At 37.0% G+C, this 25663-nt stretch overlaps 1 protein-coding gene across 1 annotated transcript in view; it reads right to left on the bottom strand.

The window, feature by feature from the left end:
• ZNF423 (zinc finger protein 423) overlaps positions 1-25663 on the bottom strand; it is a 920137-nt gene that overhangs the window by 226481 nt on the left and 667993 nt on the right. The window lies entirely within an intron of this gene.

The following is a 25663-nucleotide window of genomic DNA, read 5'->3' on the forward strand; positions in this document are numbered from 1 at the left end:
AGAGATGTCAGAGTGGATTCTTCCCTCCTCTACATAGACTGGGTGGTGTTACTGAAAATATTCCATATTTATATCATTGGAGAGCAAGATGTAGGCCTGCATTTTATTTTTAAGACAGACTCTTGATACTTACTAGCTGACAGAAAAACACTAGTTTCCAGGAATGGTCACAGACACTACAGAGATAACTGTAGTACACAAATCTATAAAAACTGGATTACAGTTCACTCTGCTCCTCCCTTGAGAATCCTAGCCTATTTGTTTAAAGGGGTTATGCACTCAGGTTCCCAATGTATTTCCATGGGAGCTTCTAGTTCTTTTAGACTTGCTGCAAAACTGCAGTCAGAAACAGATAATACCACTTATTTTAAAGTGCAGCTATTCCACCCTCCCCGATTATCAATCTTGTTTCAAATGCTGTGCTTTTTATAAAAGAGTATCAGAATCTATTCTATATTTTTTTTTCCTGATAGTTTCACATTGTAATGCAATCAAAAGAAAGCTGCTTAGAGTTTGGAGAATGATGTGTCCATGCCAAGCCTTGGTGTTTAATTAATCTTCATTCATATTTAGTTCCAGAAAATTATTTTTAGCATGTTTGAAATGTTTCACTTTGGAATTTAGATAATGGGCTGAGAGCTGCAAAGGAATAGGATACTGACTGTATTTATGGTCTGCAAGTGCTAGAGAATAAAATTAACAGGATTGTAGCATAAACATAAACATACCTGCACTTGCACGTATGAAAAATTTCTACAGGTACTCAGAACTGAACTGAAAATATATTATAAATAAGAAGAAAGCAAGCAATTTCCAACTTAGCTAGTAATGGCACTAATATCTATGGGAAAGACAAAAAGCAGTTAAAATTAAAATATTCACCAATGATCTGACATCTGTGCTTTTTCTGAGTCACATTATATCACATTTGTATCTTCTGTTGACTCTGGATTTGCCTATATTTATGCAGGTGCTTTGGTAGGAAAAATAGGTTAATCTTTTTAGGCCAAAATATCTTATCCTGGCCATTAATTCATGGTACCTTTAATCTTGAGAGAGCCAAGTAAAGAGACCTCATGGTTTAGGTTTTTGGAGTAGGCAAACACTTACAGTCCTTAAGCAAAACAAGCACAACAAATGGTCAAGTTATTTTAAATTAATATATAAGGAACAGACAGTAAACAAAATTCCTAAGCAGTTCAGAGGTTCTTGATCCCCCTAAAAAAAAAAAAAAAAAAAAAAAAAAGAAACTTAAAAGTGTTCTTTGTTTATACTTTTTTCTCTAGCTTCTTTTTCTGTCTGTTTTAGGATCTTCATAATCCTTTCTTCCTCTCTTGGGCTCTGTGGCTACATATGTAGAAGCAAGATCAGCCAGAACCTTGTCTGATCCTGATGAAAAGTGATACGCAGCCCAGCTGACATCTGGGAGGGTTGAACTCCCATCTTTTGCGCACACACACACACACACACACACAGCTCCCCCCGAGAAGTCCAGCCCTGCACTGCCCTCCTGCCTGTGGAGCACTCGCTGCCGGGCCAGAACTGCCTCAGGGGGCAGGCTAACGATTCAACAGCGTGAATCTGTGCCCTATTCTGGCAGAGTTTGCTGGTACAGACTAGAAAACAACTCTTTCATTCCCCCTGTAGCCTATCTTCTCCTTTTCATATTTTAGGAAATTTGCAGTCAGACCAGGCATCCCTCCTCTTCAGATGGTATTTTGCTTCTGTGAAATGCCTGGGAAAATTCACAGCACCACTCAAGAAGCAACAGTTTATAGCCTCCTACTTTGACTGTATTTGAAAACATGCTTGTAGCTGTAAACTTCTTCATCCCTTTTTTCTGTATCTCTTTTGGGGTTATTGTTTTGCCTGGTATTTCTTGGAGAGCATACTTTCCAGCTGTCAGTAAGGAAAAATATCTGAAGGTTAGGCCATCTAGTAGTGTTTTCATTACTACACAGAAACCAGGAAAAGAAAATGAAGAAGTTTCCAAAAAGAGAGGGCAGATTCGGGCATACACTTGCACGCAAATTAAACACGAAATGTTAATACCACCAGAAAATTAGCATTATCACTCAGAAGGACCCTTGGACTTAGATGAAAATTAAGAATATCAGGTTGATTTGACTGTAAAACTCAAAGCTTTGATTTCCACAGTGTTTTGCAATCCTTGCTGGGCCAGATGCTAGAACAACTGGACAGCTATGGTTTGCTTAGGACCAATCAGCATATCTGCTTATGCTTTCACTCACCATCACAGTGTCTGAATACTTGCTGTATTACATTAGTAAACTCCAAAGTGTATTTCATAAAATCTTTGCCATGTCTCTTTCTTATGAAATCAAATGCTTGAGAGACCCTTAATTAAAAAATAGATTATTTTTTTGGTCAAAATAATTATTTGGTCCTGTCTGGGTTTTCTTGGACTAAAGCTGCTATCCAGATTACATATGCAATTCCAACCGTAAGACGACTTTTTTTGTGAAGAAGATTTAGCAAAAGTTCCCAGAGATGTTCAGTGCCTGGGTTTAATCTGCCCTGGAAGGATATTTCTAAACCAGAACCACTTAAATGAAAAAAAACAACCCAAACTTTATCCAGGACTTTGGGGTCTGCATTGTCCCACAGGATTGCAGCTGTTGTCTTAGCAATTCAGAAACCGAATTCCATCTTCAGTGTAGCTGTGGTTTTCTCTACTAACTAGTATGTCTTGTCACCAAATTAATGAAAAAAGACAATATGTAATGTAAATTTAATCCATGTATCAGCAGCATTAAGTAGCCAAACGTAAGCACTGGAGAAATCCGTATTTCACTGAGTGTGACTATGACAATATATGATGTAGTCCATTTGTTTAGAAGCAATTTGAACAGGCCCCTCAGTTATACTAGACAAGAGTTAGAGACATAATAATGAACAATTCAAGCACAGGACTGATGACAAGAGACACTTCTAGAGAATATGTTAAGTGTGTACAGTCCTCTTGAGAAGGGAATTAGCTGGTAAATAGGAACCACACAAGAGGCAAACTTCCTGTTGGTAATAGCATAGCTGTCACAAGGGAGGAATCAATGTCACAAGCAGTTTGAACTCAAAATAATAAAGTATGTTAAACAGAAGAGACAACAGCAAGTTCAGATGCAAATGCCTCTACAGAGTGCTTAACAGCCAAAACAAAGAATGTTGCTTTAAGGTCGATACAAGTCTCTATGCAAATCACTGGAACTTGCAAAGTTATCCCAGATGGTCCTTCTTGGCTTAACACCACAGTAGCTGCCTCAATGACATGAGCGATAAAACTCAGTCACTGTGTTAAGATAACTAGGCAGCTAAGGGAGTATATCACCATTTGGAAATTCCCTGGAGAAATTCAGTGAGCCAGTTAAATGTCAGATATGATCAGTGTCTAAAAAAGATCAACACACCCTCTTGCAGATGTGCTGGGGATGAATGTAGGAGCTTCCTGGGAGACACAGGAAATGAAACTCCTAGAATCCCAATCAAACAAGCATGAGGTGGTTACAGAAAAAGCCTTGTCTTCAGAATATGCATCTTTATTAGTGGTCCTTTATAAATAAAGCCTCATATCCAGAAACAAAGACTCATTCAGAATGAGAATAGCTCAAGAAATGCACTCAAACTACTGCATTCAGAAAGGAAGTAAAAATCCTCCTAAGCTTTGACCAGTAGATAACACCCTGTTTGCCTAAACAAAACACTTGAAATGGGTACAAAAAAAGTTTCTTAGCATTAATTTTTAATTTCTGACTTTCCTCAGATCCTCCTCTTCTGTCTGTTACCATTTCTCATTGCATTGATTCCGTGTTAACTCATAAGCTCCTCTAAGGCATGTCCTGTTCCTGTCACATACTGGTTTAGCTCCCAGTAGGATGCTGTGGTTAAATTTTGGCATACTCTAGAAACACACCAGAATCTCACACACATAATGATCACATGAGTATGCCCTAGTTATGAGCACACTGGTAGTAAATATCAACTTTACCCAACCATCTGGTAAGAATTTTAGAATAAAATTCAAATGAATGTTGGCTTTTACAAAATTTCAGAAGGACAGAGTTATTAAATTCTTATGTATGGCTCAGATGAGCTAGTGATTAATCAAATGAGTGCTGCTGAAAGAGAACTAGGTAAATGCACATGGAGGGAGAAGTAATATCTAATACCAAGATTACATGGTAGAGGGAAAATCTCCAGAACTTTCAGCTTTTAAAGAAAGAATGTTTAGAAAAAGCAGAATTATCATCTTGTATTTCCTAGCACTTCATCATTTAATATGTTGTGTTTTGAGTTTCAAAACTTAAAAAGCTAAACTGAAGCTATTTCATAATTAATATCAAAACTCAGTTTGCCCAAGTGAAACTTTTAAGATTTAATCAATAAAAAACTGTCTGGATTTCTGTATGAAAAATGTTCATATATGAAGAACAACTTCCTTGGTAGTGTAATAGAAAAAATTTCCCAATAAATTAAATACAGCTTGGGAAAATTCTTTTAAAGACTCCCTAAGGGAACTTGCTTAGGCTCACAAGTATTTTTTTTAAATAGCATGTAAATATTTGAAAGTCAATAGGAACAAGGTGTCTCTGAGTTTTACTACTTAAGAATTAGCAACAAATACCTATTGAAAAGACAATTTATTTCTGATTCAAAAGTAAGGTTGTTTTTTTTTTTAATATTACACTTGCAAAGGCAAACCAAAACAAACTTTGGTTTCTTGTTCAACCACTTTCAAAAATCTGCTGAGACAAAGTAGAAAAGGTTCTAAATAGAAGGTGGGTTTAATCCTTTTAATGAAGCAGCAGTAACTGCCTCTAGGGTTCCTTTCAAGTCATCAATGTGCTAACAGGCTTGCTGCTCTGCCAGGTAGCAGTGAAGTGTACCCTTCCTTCTCCCAGGGCCTTAATTATTGCTTTCTCCAGTGGCCAAAACAATCTCTTCTGATTTTCCCTAGTGGCAGAGAGGGATCCTCTTCTACAGACAGTGCCATATAGGACTAAAATGCTAACACAAAGTTAAGAGCCTTCTTTGGAGCCTTCAATGAGCACTTTAAAATGTGCAAAATAGTAACTACTGCTACCCACAAAAGCTTAAACTAAACAATGACTGTTTGGAAAACACAGCTCTGTTGAGAGCCTGTAAGTCCACACTGGAAGTGTAAATTCCCTGATGTCTTCTATGCCCTGGCTCCACAAGCACAGAATTGGAAAGACAGTTGATTGGTTTTGGGTGAATCAACTCTTGCTGCAGCTTTGTCTCACTCAGAGCTAGGCTCTACTTGCACTGGGTGAGAATATTTCAAATAGGCCCATGCATGTGAAATTTGTCCTAGATACTTCTGTTAAGCCCTAAAGATTTCTAGACAGTAAAAAGTGCATGCCAAATCCTATTTCAAAATAAAGTAAGTCAATTTAAATAGCTACCCTGACAATGCTATGGATAGTGCTAACTAGATCTGAACTTTCCAAGCACGCAGAGACCTTTGAAGTAAATTTTGGCATTTTTCTCAGAAATGAGAATATTTGCATGAACAGTAGTTTTGGAGCTTCTACTGCAACATATTAACTGGAGAAACTGCTCTTACCACGTCCAGCTCTCTAACCCTACACACTGACCTTTCCAGTAAATAAATAATACACAGTATAAAACCATCCTGAACTAGCCAAGAATTGCACAGAAATGTATTCAGAAACTCACAATTGTTGGCAATGAAATACTGCACAAGCTACTAGGCCAGATTGAAAACCTGATGTACTTATGAAGACCAGCCCTGTCAGGGAGTTTTCTCCTTCCTCATGCTAGGAATGTGACTTTAAACAAAACTAGATAGCTGGATGATGATCCCACATCATCACTTAAAAATAAACTTACTATCGACTTCTTTGTAAATGCGTTTTCAACATTTTCTATTGATTTGTATGTGTTCTTTATCCCTCAGATAAGTACAGTCCTGAGATTATAACCATTTACATAATTATTCATAATTAGCAGGGCTATCTGTGTACTACTTGTTATCTAGGACTTTCTGTTGATTACATGTATGCTACAAAGCAGACCTCAAAAATAGAAGCCTCCATTTAATCTCCTCTGCATTACACAGAAATATTTGGCACTTGTTCATAATACATTAGCTTCTAAGTAACATAATAATAGAGCTAGCTGTCTGACTCAGGGCTATTTCTGAAGCTGCTAATTTGATTTTTTTCCAATAAACAGAAAACTTTCCCCCTTATGTGGCTTTTCTGCTTGCAATGAATTATCCCAGATTGCTACATAACTAGATAATCTGATAAGACAAATTTTGTTTATTTCAAATAACCTTCATTCAAAGCTTCGACTACGTATAATGATGAATGTAAAGTGAGGCTATAATAATTTTTCAATAAACATACCTTGCTTTTGACTGATTTATAGGACAGCAATTTATCTTAGGTATCAAAAGAGGAGGTGTGTATGCTCAGGGGGCTACACTAACACAAATCTAAAGCACAGACATGGCACACTGACAACTGAATGCTCAGGGACACATTCATGCAAGCTCATTGTGCTGGTGTAGTTGTTTGAGATTAACATTAGATTAACATTTGAGATTAGCTCTTATAGATATATTTAACTGGTCCACACAAAGACTTTTTCTGTATCTCTAAGAAAAAAAAATCCAAACTTTACAGGCCTCAGTATTACAGCGTCCATAAAAAATATTGATGCTAGTACAGCATATAAATATTATTAAATTAATTATGTTCTTCTTGTTTAAGTCACAACTTTAAGATAACCCTAGAGCTCTACACTTTCTGTCTCATGCTGAGCTCCTGAGCTCAATGGAACAGTTCCAAGGAGAGATTGGGGGATTTGTTTTTTCATTTTATGCTTAAAGAGCCACCCAAACAGAGCTGAGGGCTTTTAAAGGGGTAAACCTGAGAGTTCCCTTCTCCAGCGAGTACATGGAAGCTAGTTTGGGAATTCCAAGTTTCAGATTTAGGTTTTGGCTTCATTTTTGGTCATTGCAGACTCTTTCAGAACAGGAAAGACAATCTAAAATGTAATTCATGTAACTTTACTTACAATTTTTTTTGCTTTAAGAACCGGATTAGCAATCATACACAGTTTAGTGAATGAATTGCTATACAACAGACGTGACCCTACATTTATAAACTCTGATTTAATGTGGATTTTGCCAGTCTGGATACAACTTTACCTCCCATTCCTGCCCCCAAACCGTAAAAGATCAAATAACCCTAGAGTTAGTAGTTCATTAAATAGCAAACTCCATAAACAAAATGTTTGATTGGGTTCCAATTTCTCATAGATGAAACACGAAAGCTTGTTAGTGGAGATTAGCCAGATTGTGTGCAGTGATATGATTTTGGCTTTTATGTAGCTGCAGATCAAGATGTGCAGTTTCTCATTAAAAAATTAACTGTCATTAATAACCTCTAAACATACCTCCTGATTTATATTCATCTGATTTTAAGAATGCACTTGCATTTCAATAATAAAATCCAAAATAGTGAGAATTCACTTCAAATTTGCTGATCCCGAATATGAGATTTTGTTTGCTAAAACAAAAATGCTGATTTTTCAAAATATTAATCTGAACAATTCCTACCAGAGGTTTAATGTTATTTTTGTCAGTCCCTTAGAGATTCAGAAAGACAATTTTCTGGTCATTCAATCGTCTCTTGTTTAATCTGATAATTATTTCCTTGGGTGTCAGAGAGTCCAGTAGGTAAAATCAGCAGTCTCTCAAGATTGGGGCACAATCCAGATACTGGGAAAGGAGTCAAAACCAGAGCCATAATATTTTAATGCAACAGCAGAGATGAGGATGAAAGTGGCAGCAGAGAAACAATGGAGAGCCTAATAGCTGAGGTCTTCCTTTTCAACAGTGAGCACTTTTTGGTAGAAACCTTCCTTGTTCGTAATGCTGGCACAGAGTCAGATTCCTGAAGACAGTGGGTTAACACTGGCAACTTATATTTGTGCAACAGTTAGAAAGCTTCTAGTACTGCTGTCCATACTGCTCCTTTTGTGAATGAGAAGGACTTTGGCAATCACATTTAGACTTCTTAGTAATTTTCTCCAACAATTTAAAGAAGTACTATTCAAATTAATACATTTCGTTGTTTCACCTTTCATATCTGCTTTCATGAAAGGAAGGCAGTGACTCCTGCAGACATCATAAGAGCAAATTTCATGTGATCTCATATAAGTTGTTCTGATTGCTGCCTTCTGAAGTAGTAGTGTCACCTCTTCACCACCAACGTTTTTTTCAGAAAGACCAATCACCTGCAATTACAGATGACAATGCTGGGAGATGCAAATGTAAACTTGGCTCTTTCCAAGTCACCAGCTCCTAAATGACCCAGAGAAATCCCAAATTTGTAATAAGCTGGGAACATTGTTTTTGCTGGGCATGAAAACTCAGTGCGGCAGTTCAAGGAGAGAAGGGGAAAGAGTATTAAGTTGCCTGCTTCAAATTCCCAAGAAGACTTCATCTACTCATTTTTCCTACAGTTATGTCTTTTGTTCTATCAACAGGTAGATAAAATAGTAATATAACAATTAATGCCCCCTTATGCTGCGCGAGTCCTCATATTGACCCCAAGGACCCTAAATATAAATATGCACAGACAGGCCACAAAGCAGTGTAGGACATGGACTGCAACACACAAATACAGCCTGTTGGCTGCTCTGGAATTTTTGACTGAGCTAACAGGGAGGTGCATACGTTTCTGTAAGGACAGAAACATGCAGAGAGAAAGCAAGCATCTGGAGATGCATAGCATATGTTATGAAGGGAGTTGAAGAATAATAGATGGAAGTTTCTTGTTAAAACAAGAAGAATGTATGCCCCTAGGCTGCAATAAAAAGAACAAGACATCCCAGTTCCCATTGTCCTTAAGTAACCACTGCAGCCATTTCCACAGACATCTTCTTTGTAGCATTAATATCATGCTACTATTCAGGCCTTCCTCTCTCGTGTACACAGACTAAACCTTCCAGTTGCAGGTTTGGTCGCCTGTATATATAGGTCATGGAAGAAAACTGAAGCTCTCAGAAACCAGTTTGTGTTAAGGCTTCCAAGAAATGCTTAGCTGGTGTAATTAAATTTCTCTAGTGCTGAATCAACAAGAATTCTGCTAATAAAAGACAAAGTTGCCTTCATGATATGAAAATATAATCTTACAAATGATTATTTGAAAAAAAAGGACTTGTCACATATAAAGAATGATAAGGTCAAGAATCTCTTGTACAAGACTTTTATGAAGAGTTAGGGTAGCATTATTTCACTGATTGTTTAGAAATCTGGAAGCAGTTTTTGTTATAGAAAATGCCTTATGAAAAAGGTCCTTTCAGGCTGGGAAGGGAGTGCTGGATTATAAACTCTGTTATGCAAGCTTGCTGCTCCAGAAGCCAAAACCCTGCCCCGTCAATTGCATAACCAGCTCCAAGGGAGATCTGAGCCCTGCTCCTTCAGGAAGGAGCCTTGATGGAAATTCAAGTTACCAGCCTTCCTCAGGCAATAAACAAGGCATTTGCTGTCACTTGGTATTTACTGGAGCCAATTGTGCTCGATTTGATTTTTTCCCCCTTCTCATTTCACAGTGTACACAAAGAAACAACTTACCAAAAAAAATGAGACTAGGCAGACTGTCTCCTGTTGACACCATTCTGATACGGGAATCATATTGCCCCTTTGAAGTGCTGGACAAGCCTGTAGGCTGCTGGTACAATTCTGAAAGGAAGTGGGAGAGGCAAAAGCAAAACAAGATGCTCTGCAATGGAATGCACTAAAGAAAACCAAGTATTTCAACCAATATTTAAATTCCTGAAGTGTGGGACAAGATCTACCGATCTCATCCTTAACAACTGAAACCACTACAAGAAACATAGGGCCAATTTATGTAGACATTTAAAAAATTGTCACATTTCACTACAGACCAAGAGGCAACTTAACCATTCAGTTACCGTGTTTTTGCTGTACTAAGTCTCTATAAGCAATTAACTTAAAAAAGCAAGGCAATATTGTACTTTGTAATATAGAACCCAGCAATTAAAGTTCTGTGCACTAACAGGAAGAACTTTAAGAAAGGCTTTTTGAGTTTTCAGTGTCTAGGATTCCTTAGATGTGATTAATGAGATTAAAATTGATGAAGTTTATAGCACAAATCTCCCCCTTGAAGGCGATTGCAAAACACAAGTGATTGTGTTTTGATCCTAATTACCTTTAAGATACATTTAATTATTCTGGCCATGGCACAATGTGGACTTTATAATAAGCAACTAGATAACCAAATGCAAAGATAAAAATTATGAAATACCATTAAAAGGGGCATTATTCCACATGATATTCAAGGCATGAAGTAGCTTAAAGAACTATCAAATGTTGTTACTGAGCATCTACATGCAAATCAGCTCTGAGCAGGTACCTTTTTCCCCTTCAAAATTAATTTTCCTATTAGATTACTAATGATTCATCAGAGCCTAATGACCTTACTGTAAGCATACAGAGGATTACCTTTGCTTTGCTGCTTTATTAAGATGACTACTTTACTCTCATTTCTCCCTGATTGCTTAAAAATCCAGCTGCTTTTCTATGAGAAGCTGAAATCTCCCTGAAAGAGCATTTTGGCTGTAAGTGCTCCTGTGGCATCCCAAAAGTCACTTTGAACACTGATGAAATTAAGTAATGCATGATTGATTGAACAGAGCTTAGCAGACAAAGGCCTTTTCAGCCATCACCTTAGCCCTCACATTGTTCTCTAATTAGCTACATTGTTTGAATTTATGCCAAACAACACACCCTTAGCTAAGCATCCTTAAAACTTCAGTCAGTAAATTAGTCAAGTTGTGAAAGTCCTTTAAACTCTGTCAAGTCAAATAAAAATTGCCTAGATATTATGGAGACACTTTGAGTAACCCAAAGTAGAAGGTGTTCATAGTACATAAACCAGTACTTTTTTTCAATTAAAAAAGGAACAACAAAAACTTGTGGCAGAAGGGTAGTGTTCCAAAAGCACTTACTTTCTCTTGAAATCCATGGGAAGAAGCCAATCAGGCAGTTCTGAAAATTCCACTCGATGTATATCTGAATATTCAATTACCAAAAATATCATGATAGCTAGAATTTTCAATTAAATATATTGGTCTGAATTAGTTGCTTGTTTACAATCCATTGTAGTAGCTCGTGACATGTTTTATACTCTAAGAAGAGACATGCATCTTCTGAAGGAAAGGATATCCAAATGTATTCTTTGTAAAAAATAATACAATAGAGATTACATCATATCATAACATATAAATTACTCGTGTTTTTGACACAAAGTATTATATTCTCAGAAAACAAACAGACATTAAGGCAGATATCTACAGATACAGTACAGTCATTGAATCATAGAATCATTAAGGCTGGAAAAGACCTTCAAGATCATCGAGTCCAACCGTAATCCAACTACCACAACCACCAAACTATATCCTGAAGTGCCACATCTAAAAGCTTCTTGAACACCTCCAGGGATGGTGACTCCACCACCTCCCTGGGCAGCCCATTCCAATGCCTCACCACTCTTTCAGTAAAGAAATTTTTCCTGATATCCAACCTAAACCTTGCCTGGAACAACTTAAACCCATTTCCTCTTGCCGGTTGCTAATTATTTGGGAGAAGGCAGCCTGTGGACCTTAGTTTTAATTTGCAGTATAATTCTCAGCCTAATTGTCTCCACAAGCTCAATTGCATGGGCTGAGTTTAGTTTCCATCTAGGCACTTTTGTTGAAACAAAGAAGGTAGAGATGCATTTGCTTACAGGCAAGATTTGCTTAATTGTTATATTCCAGGTTAATTTCCTAAGATGTATTTTATTATTAAATATATTTTATTAAATTAGTAAAAACATATATTTTTTAAGATGAAGTTAGTTGGCAATTAAGTGTTCTCTGGCAGAAATTATGAAGCATCTTGAATTAGGAGATTATAATTAGGATTAATTTGTAACCCAAGAGTTATATATACTCCCATGTGCTGCTCACCAAGTGTTAAGTTTGTTGCAAGGGTTGCTAGTCTTCACAAAACCTTGATGAAGCATCAATTATCCATCCAGTTCCATACAAAGGGTGTGGAATTGATAGGGAAAACGATCAGCTGGGAAGGCAACTGTATTTTACCCTGCCTGTACCACAATGTTTCATTTATTACCATATATATAAAAAATATATATGTATATTAGATAAAATATAGAAGAGATGCGTATCAATTATATATATAACATTCTATTTTGAACAAGGACAATACTAAAAGGGCTAAAGGCAGGCTCACAATAGATCTCTAAACAAAACTCAATTTTTGCAGGACCAGATGATCTATTCTTGGATCATGCCATTTACACTTGTGTAGGTAATCTAGAAGGTTTTGCAAAATCTTTACTACCAAAGTCTTTACTACCAAAATCTTCATAGAATGGCAAGTTACAGTAATGATGTTAAGCACATGACTTGATGGTCATATTCAATATTAATGTAATTGAGTGTATTACATTCTATCCAGGAGGAAGAAGAAACAAAACATATTTGAGATGGAAGCCATCCTGAAAAGGAGCAATTCACAGGAAGACCTGAGTGAGGATCTTTGTAACAAACACAATTCAGCTCTTTGTGGAGCCTTGTAACAAAAAGGGTGAGTAATACCTACGTTAATAATTTTATTAATTCAGTAGTTCTTTACAATGGATTTTTGCATATTTGCCAACAAGAACATCAAGTAGAAAGATAAGGCTTTGCATCTGTGCACATCATTGGAAAGACAGCTTTCTATTCATTCTGATATCCTTACTCCAAGAATGTAAATATTTTGGAAAGCTCAAAGCACAGAGGGCCTCGCAGTGACACAGGAGGATAACACAGCTCACCACTGTCAAGGGAAATTTTGATAGGTGACAGTCACTAAGCACATGTACTTACACATTTAAAAAAACTCTTCAGTTTTGCTGGTAAACACAAATGCTGGACAAAGTCAATGCTAGTTTTCCTACCAGTGACGTTCTGTTACTTTTCATAAACATGTTTATAAGGATAGGTGGCAGAAGAATTTATCACCTAGCCATTTACTTATCAATAGATGTCTTAATGGTGGGTTCTCTCCTAGTTCTCTGCTTGCAGCATTTAATCTCCCAGAATGCAAAAAGCTGGACCCTAGGACAACCATCCAAACTATTAGGTGGACTACAGTTGCCTGTCATCTACATGTCAGCCTATACAATCTACTGTTTGTTTGGCTATGAACTCTATGAAAGTAAAATAGAACTATCTTCACTAACTGCATAACAGCATGCAGGCTAATTATGAGCATGACAGAATGCTAGTGGCTTCTGGAGAACCAGACACAGTGACTTCTTGATATATTACTTAATTACAGTTAACTACAGAAAATGAAGAAGCCAGAGTTAAAAAGCAAGTCAGAAGTTTGCTTGGTATCCAATAAGAATAATTAGGCTGTAATATCAATGTATCATTTTGCCTCAAGATGTGTGTCAAATGGTAGTACATATTCATACATACTGTAGCAATATATACCCTAAACCAATTTATAACACATGGATCCAATGAACAACTATTACGTCCTTTGCTTTCCCATATTTGCTAAGAGTGTAACAATATGCCCACCGCTGTCAGTCAAATCTTCTGCATTTGATGGTGAAGAATATGCATATTAAAAAAGGCCTAATAAATAGAACACCACTGTCTATTAACATGTTCAAAGAGAATTCCCAAGAGGTTGTGAAGTTGCAGTTTCAATGCTGCAAAATTCAAGCTCTTTCATGGTTTCTGTGGATTTCTTTAAATTTTGTAACATGATCTGCAGAACATGGCTATTGTAATTAAGATTATTCTGTTAAATGCAATATTTTGCATAGTGCAGTGTATAGCATACCATTTCCTATAGACCTCAAATGTGGAGAAGTATAGTTATTATAGGAGAAGTATAGTTATTATAGGTGAAGATTTAGTGACATCACTAGCAACACGAGGGTATTTTCAGGTTATATTTGCCTTTAATTCTCTTTGTTACGATCAACAGTAGCACTTCAGGCACAATTTTTTAATAAAGCAACTTGTTATTAAACTGCCAGACCAGACTTTTAGCAGATGGAGTTAATTAACAAAAGTAATGTTAATTAACATACTAGGCAAGCAAAGAATGTCTCAAAAAGTCAGAGTTAAAAGCAAAATAGTAATGCATGGAACGCTAATCAATTCCATACCATTTGCTAATTGTGTTACCATTAAAAAGATCTTGTCTTTATCAGGATTACCTTGATGACTAAACAAGCATATCATCTGTGAAATTTATACTCACTGTGCAAAAAAAACCCAGTGGCTTTCTGTTGGAACATTTTTCATGGACTGTTTCCTGTTGATTTGTTCTACTTAGGTATCTAGCTAGTTTTCATTGGCAGGATTTTCTGCGCCAAGGGACTGGAATGCTGAGGCTTTTACATTGACATGCAGGTTCTCTACGTGTGTGATTTCTCTGTTTACATGTCCTGGCCATTCTGAAAATGCTAAATCAAACCAAGATGCTGCAGCTGAAGATTATTTCTTTCAAAAAATATATATATTATAGATTTATTGTGTCTGCAACTGTGTCTGCAAACTAATGTAAGTACATAAAAACAACAGGTAAAGATTGAAGATCTGTTGTTTTAATTGTTTCTGGATAGAAACATGTCCTGCTCCTAACCTAAGTTTCACTCCACAAGAAAGTTCCTTGAATGGTTTCGGAAAACATTTCCACAGTCACATCCAAACATGCAGTTCCAGAGATTAAAACCATAATGGGAAAACTTCAGTATTTTCAACTTTATTATAAGCTTAGCTTCAAAATTTTCAGCTTGAACCCCCATGAAATTTGCAGCTTGGTTGGTGTCTCTAATTTGGATAAAAGCAGTCAAAAGGCTTAGGACTTTATAAGCAGTGAACAACCATGGATCTTTAGATGGATGCCTTGATTCTATAAATGAAATTATATTCTTTTTTTGTTTAGCATTAAGTAGACAAACAGTGGGCCAAGACACAGAATCATCACAAACATCATCAACCCCTCCAATAATACATTTTAAAAGTTCAGGCATTGAGACAATTTTTTCCATTTTTTTTCCAAACTTAAAAAGGCTCAAACAAGCATATAGTCCTAGTAAAACTAGCTGAATAGAAGCTGCAGGACTAGGATATTAAAGTAAAATTTTACAGAATTTAATAGACATTGTTAATGAAGCTCACAAGGCTATAAGCTTCTCAAATAACAAATTCACTGTCATCTTGGTTATTTCCAAAAATTGCCTTTTTGTGCAATGCTTTGCTTTAACTTCTGACTTGTTTTTTTGAGAGAAAACAGTTCCAATGAATAGATTACAATGGGACCTGAGCATCCTGGCGCAAATAATGAAACTTTATTCTCACTCCCCAGGTAGACATACAGTCTTCCCCAGTGAACTCTTAAGTTTACCCCATAGATAAACCAGCTGGGAAGGTTCTGCAGCAGTACAATGAATGCCCTCTTCCAGACCATATGCTACTTCCAACACCATATGCCCTTTGTGACAGTCCCAGATTAACCCAGTTTGTGTGAACTCAAAGCCCACACATGGCACCTGTATAGGCCATAGGAATAATTTACAGAGCTTCCTTGTCTCTCAAAAAAACCCCAAACCAAAACACAGCCCCCAAAAAACCCAATCCTACCCTCCAAAATGCACCTCCCACCAAAACCCAAGACACTCCCCCCCCCCCAACAACAACATTGTTTTATTAAAAAAAAAAAGTATTATGGACTTTCATTATGTAGACAAACGAATAGGTAGGGTTTTTTTTAATCCATGTGAAACAATAAAGGGTGGCAAAAATCAAGGATTTGCTTTATTAAACTAGTTAAAACATTAAATAATCATATTAGGACAGTTCGAAATTAAACCCAAACTGAAGACCAGTTATGACATCTCTAGAATTTAAAAGGACATGATTGTCTACAAGTTTTTTCTTCTTAAAATTCATAACCAATTTTGTTTCACAAAGGAAGTAAGTGGTAAATTCAATATTCTATTTGCAAGTACATTAGCTCTTAATTAAATGCCTCACTAACTTCACACATCCAAGTATCTCTGCACGGTTACTTCATATTAAACAATTCACAAGAAATGAAATATCACAAAACAATTCTATAATCAGATATGCCATTGTACTATACATTATTTTTGTGTAATAGGAACTGTGCTATTAAATACAGAGGCAGCTAGTAGAGAAGCCTTTATGGATAAACAGACCATCATCTTTTTATCACTGGTTAAGCAGAGGGGAACTCTAAGGAGACAAACACTTTTAAGAAGCTTACCTCGCAACTGCCAGGCTGGGCAGATTAACAGCATTGTCAGTCACATCAAATCACCATGATTGTTACTTTTATGCTTACTATTGTATTGCTATTTATGTATGCTGTTTCTGCTTACTTTTGTATAGAACAGCAGTTGCAAAAGGAGTTATGGTAAAGGATGAACTAAGGGCTTGGAAACTACCAGTAAACCAAAAGCTCATGAGGGAGATGATGAGTTTGTCAAGAAGCTCTTTCAGGCCAAGAGGACTCCAATTTCATATTAATCTGAGATCAAAGCATCAATAAATCGAATGAGCCAAAGACATTCAGAATGGCTCTATGGCACACTTCACACTAAAAATGCTCTTTCTGCTTTGGGAAACGATCATCCAGTGCCAGGTTTAGACAAAACCAGACACTTTGAAGTACAAGGAAGCTTCTAAAAAAGCATTTCAATGTTGATGTCTGCAACAAGATACTGAACTCATTACCGTGAGTGCCAGCAAATTACAACTGAGCCTGATACTCAGTGTCTGACTTGTAACTTTCTTGTGGGCTTATTTATTCAAGCACCAAACACACGATGAATTCTCTAAAAACAAGCTTGACCTGTATCAACAGTTGTAATGAAACCAGCACAGCGTTCCCCTCATACTTCAAAATTCAGACTGCCACTATTCTTTGTGGCCTTTACAATACAAACTGCTTCATGTTTATGTCTCCAGCTTTGAGTCTCCTCAGATTCCTTCCATCTTCAGGACAGCAATTTTAATAATGAGCAGAATTGGAACTACATCCCTTAAGTTTAGCAAGTCCACTGTTTCATAACTGTGAAATTAGTCCTGTTTTTTCCCCTCTCTTAAGAGTACAGAAGATCTTGCAACAACTTGTAGCCACATTTGGGGCAGTTGACATGGAAATGCTTCACAGTCATGTGACTATAGCTGTGCATTCCTGTGGCATATGACATACTGCTCCAGATGGTGCTAATGTGGGACCCACTGTAAATCCATATCTGATCTTTTCCTGAGGTAGTCACTGTTTGGTTATTCTATATGAGTGTGAAAGGCTTTTCAAAAATGCACGTGCTTAGGTGCTAAAGCCACACTTTCTGAATTACCTGAAGCACTGATCTTTCAGAAGCATTTATGTATCTATGCACTTCTGAAAATTCAGTACAGTTCCTATCTGTATATTTAGACCCCTAAGTGCCCTGTAGAGCTCCTGAGTGCCTCCATGGAACAAAATCTGCCCTGTTGTTGTTTTGCTTTTTTCACAACAGTTTCATAGCAGAGTATGGAACTGTTGGCTCTGTTGTGTAAGGCTATCCTTCGGACTGGAAAGGCCTTTCTAGATAGAGTAGCAGACAAACTCTACTGTTCGTTTTCACACCAAAGAAGGTATCTCCTTGCCCAACAGCTTGCCTTCGTTAATTTAGCTGAATTAATCTTGTGTATTAAAGTTTCTGTATGTTTACAGCATTAGGAGATACTATCTTAATGAAACTTTCAAATTACTCCTACCCTGTATTTTATAGGAGAGAGAGCATGTGTGCATGCTGAACTAGTATTTAATACATAACCACCACAACCTAATAGCAGTCTTAGTAACGAGAAGGTGTCACCTATACCTTAGATGGGAAAAAATACCTGGATTCTATTTCTGTCTTTGCCACTACAGCCCTGATTAACCACTGGCAACTCCGGTAACTCTCCACTTCTCCTCCCACCTAATGGCTCATGAAGGATACACACAATTCACATCCTCCTCAGCATTAGTGCATTATGATGCAAACAAAAGACAGGCAAGGGCCTATCAGTGAGGAAAGAAATAAAGGGCCATAACATTTTTACAGGAGCATTACAAACTCATTTAAGCTGCTTTATTATTTGTATAAAATTAAATATCATATTAAAAGAAATCATAACCTCCTCTCCCAAATAGCTCTTCAAGCAGCAATTGCAATCACTTCCTACCAGAAACGTTTGAATCATGTCGCTGAAAGGCCCTGAGACTAAACCCACTAGATGGGTTAGATGAGATATTTTGGGCTTTTGCATGAATTATTTCAATCCATCATAATTTGAAAGACTGATAGCTGCTGTAATACTGGAAAGCTTAATTTGATTTCCATTTACAAAGTAGGGCTTTGATGGATGCTGTAAAACAAAGGATAACCATCTAGCTACTATATCTTGATATTTTCTGCATTTTTGTTGACAAGAGAGAACTGAGGGCTCTGACTCATGACCTACAGCAGTTTAAACCAATATGCCAGCTGTGACAACTGAGAAACCAGCACACAGAAGCCCTGCAATAGCAGGGGTGGCTGAAGTGAATTTCCTGCAAATAACACTGGTAACAGTTTAGGCCACTACAACATATAATGCCTATGAAGCAGAGCCCTAAATAGTTTTTAGTAAAAAGTAATGTATTGAATGGTTTAAACCAAAAATAATAGTGTGCACACACCCAATCAGTAGAGACTCTGCAAACTGATTTCATGATCACACTAGCATTGTCTTAAACCATTTAATTTTTAGTGCTATCTCCTTGCTCATTTACTGACAGGTCAGTTTCTGCCTCAACTCGGGAAGGTTTGAACATCATGAAGCTGAGTGTTGATGTTACATGTTTCAGACTAAGTTACATTCAGTCCTGGAAATTTCTCTTTAGATGAGGTGCTAGCAGCTGATAGACATGATAATAAAAAATTTGTTAACATTTAAAATGTAGCAAATTCTAGATCTGTAAAGAATCCTTGGGTAGTTACAAGTGCAGTAGAAAACATTAATTTGTCTCCAGTGAATGTCAAATATTACTATTTTAATGCCCCTTCACTTTAGAATGTCAAGAATGTCCTTATCCATATTCTTGGTGTTCTGCCAGTAGATCTGGCAAAGGACTCTGATATGCTCTTCTTAATTCAAGGCCCTCTACTGCAAAGATCTCCCACAGAAAAGTATTTATAAACCACAATGCATCTCCTCATTCTCTCACAAAATATTGCCAGACCTTCATGTTCTGCTTTTTAGTTATTTCCAATTTTCTTGTCTTTGTACAGACACGCAATTGTGGACTCAAGGTGCAATAATGCTCCTCACATAAGCAAGTTAGACTCAGATCAGCTTCAGTATCATTTGTTCTCTGTGATATCTTATCTGAGTTTAATGTTAACCCTCTGAATTCCCTTTCTTCTTAATTTATTTTAATTTTTTAAAAATATAATTTCTCGTGCACTAACATATTAACTTTTGACAATCAGAATTTTCAAAATGGCAGATTTCTTATTGCAGTTTTTCAAGTTTTTTAAAAAAAGTCAAAGATAAATATATCACTACCAATTTAACTCACATCTCAAACCTAAACTATTAGCAGACAAAAGAAAAGTTTAGTCCTTGAGCCAAGAAGCCAACAGAATATAAGACACAGAAGTGAACTTCTGCAGAAGGACTGGGTAACTGCAAATATTTGTGTTCATACATCATCCCACAACATTCTACGTTTTCTTCAGAGGCCAAGTATGCAACCATTTACCTTTAAACTGAAGAGTTAACAAGTGCTTCCCTCTACTGCTGCAAGAATGTCAGTACTGGCATTTATTTCCAGGAACTTTTAAATTGTTTTGTGACCATCAAAATCTTTATATAAAAGTAAAGAACAGAATCGCTCATGGTTTGGATTAATCTTGAACATTTGTTTTATAAAGTGTGCATGTGTGCCTATACCAACATACATGCAAGCCAGCCTTTTTCTTTTTTTGCTTTTATTTTTTACTAAAAGGCTCTGAATAACATTTTTGCTCAGTGTTTTCTCTTAAAATTAATAACAATAAGGCTCAATACTTCGAATAATATATGCTCATTCAACAGCCAGGCAGAAAAAGTATATATTCCTTTGAATTTGAATCACAAGGATTCCTTTATTTAGCAACAAATTATATAAAAAAATAAAATTTAATTGGTCCCAGCAGAACACCGATATCTTTAGAGTGTAGTTCCTCTTTTTAAAATATATTTAAAATATGTAATATTTTAGTTCTCTTAGGTGCACTGAAAGTATCATTCCTGAAACAGTTACAAATGTGGTCAGGTGGAGACTGAAAAGGGGAAACAATGTATTCAAAACTAATTTTCCCCTAAAAAAAGATGCTTCCTTTGAATGAGCCATTTAAAGTTTCTCATGCAGTCTTACAGAATTCAGATAGCCCAAAGGCAGATGGCAAAACTTGGTTTTCCATACAGAGCTGCAAAGTTTCAGTGATACAATGGAACCACATTCTAAACACAAACACATATAGGTGGAAAATGTACGTATCTAAATGTATATGTCTGCTTTTAAAAATCACCAATTCTCTATTCCTTTTACTTGAGCATTGCATTATTTCCACTGTATGCAAAGAGTTATGTACCAACTTACATGTACAAAATTGAGCACACACAGTAGCTGTCAGAGGCACTAAAAATACTCGGACTGTTACCAGTTGCACGGCTGTTTGCATTCTGTGATAAGAGAGACCTGTCAGAGACACACCTAGTTTTGTAATCAGAGTACTCCAGATACCAGAATAACCTACCATAGCCTATACTGCTTCACACAGCAGAATGGCTAGTCTTTGAATCTGCAAAGTCATTATTTTAAACTGTATTTATGAAAATAACAGCTCATACGCATGAATTATAGCACAGCTACAGGCTTCCCAATAAAACAGAGCCATCCAGAACATAAATCAGGCACAGATCTAAAACTAGCACTGGATGTAGCTACAAAAAAATTCCAGCAAAAAAGGCATTCATATCAAACACAGGCTGCAAGCCTGCGAAGCAGAAGGAAACACTGTCAGTATTAGAAAGACACTTTATGATTCACTATTTTTCATGGAACTTTCTCCAGCACATTCTCTACTACTGCAAAAGACAGTTCAGAAATGCTCCTCCAAAACAAAAATAACCCTAATATGGTACAGAAAGAGAAAGGAAAAACAGCAGCACCAGCACAGAACACTAGAACTCATTTGTAGATTTGCTTACTTGCAACTGGAATAAAATTATTTACATGATATAATGCCTATCTTAAAACAAAGTCTCAGACTTTATCCTGGAGACAGACATTCTACAAAATATTGAAGGGAGGGAGAAGGGAATGCTGCATCACCCCCTCATAACAGATAGTCCCTGTTGTTTTCACTCAAAACACTGTTTCTAGTTGTGTTTTTTTCAGCAACCAAAGGTTGAATAGCACAAAGCATACTATAGGAACTGACTTTAGAAGAAGAAATAAAGATTACAATGTGTATATTCTCACACCAGCACTTAAACAATGCACGTGTATGCAACCAGGATACACAGAAGTGAAAGAGGACACATTCTTCAAGAAGCATGTTCATACTTGCACTCAGACTCTGGGGGGTTTAAGGGAGCCCATATCAAACCAAGGGCAGAGAGAGAAGGACATTTCTTTTTAAAACCAAGAGCAAACAAACAAACAAAGCCCAAAAAACCCACCAGAGTTGTGTTTTTGCTTGATTAAGTAATTGTGTGACTTTGAAGTGATGCGTCTATTCCTGATTAAGTCCAAGCGTGAATATTTATTTTGGCATAAGACTGTAATACTTGACATTTTTCAGGCATAGTTCAATCATTCAGGACAAGAAAAACAAACCCCAAAAATGTCTGCCATCAGTTGCTGCAAACGAATTCACATCAACAAAAGCCTTGGTATATATTGAGCTCAAAGACAAAAGGGTGGGTGATGCTGGAGCCTGCTGAGAAAAATCTTCATGTCAGCTCTGTACATCTCCCTTGGCAGGAGAGATATTGCAGCAGGATGAGGAAGGATTTACCAAGGAGCTCATGAAGCTTGGTCAGCATTTCCATCTGCCATACTGAGCAGTTTTAGCCAGGTTGGTTCTTTCTTGTGCCTCAGTGTCTCTGTGTGAAAAATGGGAATGATTATGGTGGCCATCTGTGTGGAGCGTTTTGATTTATAAGAGGAAAAGATACCTGTCAAATACTTCCAATGGCAATTCTGTAGTTCCTCATGTCAAACCCGTTTTCTCCTGTGTTTCCCACCCATTAAAATGTAAGCATTGTTGCAGATCTGTCTGTAAAAAGAATGCCAATTATGTAGTAATACTTGCCATACAAATTGATCCTCTGAGTGCTCGTTCTCTGTGTTAAAAGAAAAGGCAATTTGCTATTCTGTTGTTAGCTTAGCATAAATCAGTGCTTTTTCATAGGCAAAAAGAACACGTGGGCACTTGCTAGATGCCCAGTAGGTTACCTGCTGCCAGTAGGCACTCATGTCCTCAGCAAACTTGTGAGTGAACCTGTGTAATGCTCTTGTGTGGCTGCATGGAAAAAACTGTTCAGTTCTGCAGCAGTGTTTTCCTAGAGATTTTTACCTACTCATAATAAGGTTTTCATCTTAACTCTTTTCAGTGAAGAACAGCTTTCCCACATATCATAGTATTTTGTAAATTGTTCATGTTTGTCTTTCTTCACATGATTTACCATTAGGAAAGAGTAGTTTGCAATAAATAAAACAGTATCTAATGTTTTTTAACTTCTATGGTTTTTCTCTTAGATTCAGGCAACTCTGTCTTCCAAGATGATGGGAAAGGTGCCTGGAACACACAAGGTATTAACACTGGTAGGAAAAAAAAGCCCTAATACCACATTATGGGACACACTGGGAGAAACAGTATGAAGACACTTTATGGCATTAGCTCAGATCCAGCAGGAATGACAAGTTCAGGTTCATCATCAGTGCAGGGCTTACTTGCAAAACTATGTCACTCACTGTGTCCTTCTTTCGCCAGCCTGGAATCCAAGAATATATTTGAAGTATGAGCTGCCTGGGATCAGGAACAATGCAGGAAGCCAAGTAGAGAGCTGTGATATCATTACTTAAAGCTGGATTCTGTTAGTCCCAAACTGACAAATCCAGAGTGCCTTGGGTATCTCAACTGCACTGTTCACTACACAAGGACCACAGCAGAACCAGACCACTGTTACACACTAGTTATCACACAGACTAATGCCCTTGGGTGATTATTATTTTATTTAATATGGAGTTAGATGATACATATATGCAGGATTTTGGTTGAGTAACGATAGGGCCAGGGAAAACAGCATGAAGCTGTGCCAGGGGAGGTTTACGCTAGATATTGGGAAGACTTTATTTACTGAAAGAGTAGTTGGGCACTGGAGCAGGCTGCTCAGGGAGGTGGTGGAGTCACATTTCAAGAAATGTGTACATGTGGCATTTCAGAGCCACATGCTCTAGTGAGCATGGTGTGGTTTGTTTTTGTTGTTGTTGTTGTTGTTGTTTTTTCTGGGGTGTGTAGTTATGGTTTTGTGTGTGTTTTTTTGTTTTGTTCTGTTTTTTTTCCCTGGGTGGACAGTTTTGACTCAGTGATCTCAGAGGTCTTTTCCAACTGTAACAATTATGTGATGGTTTGTTTTTTTTTCCTTAATGCTGGGTCTTGGCACTTTAACTATCACGGTTAAACTCAGGGCTATTCTGTTCAGGACTACTCTGTTTGTATCTACTTGAAATTATGACAACAGGGAAGTTCTGAGCAAGATTAAAGAAATATTAATTTATATTAACCATTTGAGTGGAAATACCAATACATTGAAAGCTGTAGTTGCAATATACACCATCTCACAGAAAATTAGTTTATTTTAGGGATCAGGAACATTGTGGCTACATTTGGACTTAGACTTTTTCTCTGCTCATTCCACTCTGAGCACTTTTACAGTTGATAAAGGAGAACCACAGACCAACTTTCTTGCCTAAAAAAGCATATTTTAATGCTGTTAAAAAAAAAAATAATCCAAACCAAACCCTTGTTCTGTTAGGTCCAAGAAAGCTTTCTAGGCTGCTGTGTTTCATGCAGTGCTAGTTCTGTTGTGCACCAAAAGAGGCTGTTATGAACAGCCATACTTAAAATAGAGAACTAAGAACAAGTGGAAACAAAACTGAGACACTGATAGTTTTGTTCTAAGTGCAGTTGAGATGCACCCTGGGTGTTCCTCTACCAAATGGCATAGCTTTGCAACAGCTCCACCCATTTCCCTGAAGGTCCCTCAGCCCATACTGATTGTTTTATCACCTTCCCTGTTAATAGAGATGCACTGTTTAAAACTCAAAGCTGAAGGGACAATAGAACCCAACAAAACTGAAACAAAGGACCTTTGGCCTCAGTTGCTATCACTTTACATGAACATTAGCTGAGACAGCTTCCTTTAACATCCAGCAAAAAGCTTCTGCTATAAAAATAAATTTATTTGTCAAGTCTGTCCTCTATCTGACAAAAATAAAAGGTAAGGTTAAAGGTCTTAGATAGCTACTATTCCCAGCCAGGCTTCTTGTGTCATGAAAAAGTAGTAAGCTACTACTCTGCTTAACATCTGATGCTATACTCTTTAATTCCTTTCAATCTGGCTGTTTAGCACAGAAGTGAATAGCACATCAGCATTTACTAGCATGAATATAGTTCCATAATCAACTGTTAATGAAGAGTTTACATACTTCACCATGTCTCCCACACTAGATAGTAATCAATATAGTACTTACTTTTTCTTGCCCCTCCAGGGCCATACTCTTTTTTATCTTCTTCCTTCCTTGTGACAAACAAAACCAACACATATTTCTTTATCTGCACTTCTGTGTTGCACACTTGGTTTTGGTTTTGAGTGCACTAATGTGCAAAGACATGGAAGAGTTTGTATTGCTCTTGGCCCATTTCCTTGGTTCTCCTGATTGCCTCTAGAAGAGCTTATTAGGAATTAAGAAACTGACCCTATGTCTCTATGTCTCACTCCAATGTAAAACTGAGCAAAAATAATCCAATTTACCACCACTGTCCTCCCTGTTAAGGAAAAACCCTTTACTGGTCATAATTTATTCCCTTACTAGCTATTAAAATGATACAAACTCAAATCAGTGATCACAGGCTTTAGGAACCTGCCCAAGTTTTTATGGAGACAGAACTTGGTGATCTTGGTAAGCATGCTGATCAGAATAACTCTGCCCACCTGACTGAGGAATTGCCCACTCATTTTTACAGGGAAAAAAACAATTAAGGTTTGTCTACTTGGACATAGAAACATACTCAAAACCTTTCTTCATCCTTGTTCGCATTTTTGAGATACTACAATAAATGTTCCTAATACTTTCCTTTTGCTCTTGCTGCATCATTTTATAGTTTGCTTCTGTCGAGGGAAGAGCAAGACTCTGCCTTCTGCTTCTGATTTCACAACACATGCAAGGGCC

The sequence above is a fragment of the Apus apus genome, chromosome 11, assembly GCF_020740795.1.
Source record: "Apus apus isolate bApuApu2 chromosome 11, bApuApu2.pri.cur, whole genome shotgun sequence".
In the NCBI taxonomy this organism is placed as follows: domain Eukaryota; kingdom Metazoa; phylum Chordata; class Aves; order Apodiformes; family Apodidae; genus Apus; species Apus apus.